The sequence below is a fragment of the Camelina sativa genome, chromosome 5, assembly GCF_000633955.1.
Source record: "Camelina sativa cultivar DH55 chromosome 5, Cs, whole genome shotgun sequence".
Classification (NCBI taxonomy): domain Eukaryota; kingdom Viridiplantae; phylum Streptophyta; class Magnoliopsida; order Brassicales; family Brassicaceae; genus Camelina; species Camelina sativa.
The window spans coordinates 7,681,378-7,682,997 of NC_025689.1; positions in this window are offsets into that span (position 1 = coordinate 7,681,378).

The following is a 1,620-nucleotide window of genomic DNA, read 5'->3' on the forward strand; positions in this document are numbered from 1 at the left end:
TGTTACCTTGCTGATTACCAAATCTCTGTCCCTGATACCCAGCTCCATACACATAGTTGACATTCTCCTCTGTATTCTCTGACTCTGGCTCAAATGTCTCAACTTCAGCAGCAAATTGGACTGACTTCTTTCCCACAAGAAGATTATGCACTGAATCCAGCTTAGCATTAACAGAAGCTAGCTGGTTTGAATCAAACTCTCCATGCAGTCTCTTTTTTTCAGCATCAGCTCTTTTAGTGCTATTGCTAGAAGCCAAATTCTCAATCAAAACTTCAGCATCTTCTGGAAATCTTGTCTTGAAGTTCCCATGACTTGCAGCATCCAAAGCTAACTGATACTTCCAATCACACCCTCTAAAGAAGATACTCAACAGTTGTACCCTTGAAAAACCATGGTGTGGACAGTCCCTTTGATAAGCTTTGAACCTCACCCAAGCTGCCTTGAAAGCTTCATCATGTCCTTGCTTGAATGAAGAGATCTTGACTCTCAGCTCATCTGACATTGCATCATCATAGAAATTGTTGAGGAAAGCCACCTTGATATCATGTCAGTTTGTCAGAGATCCAGCTGGCAACTGCTTCAACCACTGAGATGCCTCTCCTGCAAGTGAGTATGGAAAGAGCTTGCAGAATATGAAGTCCTCAGTCACTCCATTAGCCTTGATACTGGTCACAAGATCCTCAAAGTGCTCAATGTGGTCCAGAGGCTTCTCATGGGGCAGGTTTGAGAAGGTCTCTGCCCAACCAGTTGAAAGTAAGCAGGCTTCAGCTCAAACTCATTCCTCTGGAATGGTGGAGGAACAATAGCAGACCGGTTCTCATACACAAGATCATCCCGGTTATAGTCAGCAATGGTCCGGATCAGGTCCCGGTTTTGATCCTGTCTTCGAACTGGGTTCTGGACGTGGTTGGCAGCTCCACGTCCGTCTGCAGCAGGTGGGTGTCGATCGATGCCACCTGGTTGGTGTCGATCGACACCAAGATTCGGATCATCAACGACACCAGCTTGCTGGTTCACGACAGCCTGCTCGTTGACAACAGGTTCAGTAATCACGTTTCCTTCTGCATCAAGCTTTTGGCCCTGCTCATTGCGCAAGTGGCGCTCTTGATCCCTCAAAACACCAGCCTCATCACGCATCAGAATGATCGGTTTAACCATCTTCAGAGACTTGGCTGCTTTTCTGTTCTCACGCTCAAGTTTTCCCAACTCTTGGTTTGACAGATTCACAGTAGGACCAGACTTGTTGCTCCTTGTGTGAGGTCTAGGAGGCATGCACCTGAAACACCAAAGAGAAGAAAAACATAAACGTGTAAGTTTCAAATAAAAAGAAAAATTTAGACAAAATCTAAAACTCAAATCTAATGGTAGATCAAAGAGTCCCCGACAACGGCGCCAAAATTTGATATGCTCAAATAAAACCCTAGAGCTACTCTCTCAAATTAAGAGGTGAATGCAGTACTTAGGGGTCGAATTCCACAGAGACTCAAGATCAAACACAATAAATTATAGAGTTTTTCAATTATGCTAAACAGATTAAATTGAAGTAAAAGAAAAGCAATGCAAAATATTAAATAAAACTTGTTGTAAATTCAGAAGATCAAAAAGCTAGACCTAGGGAAT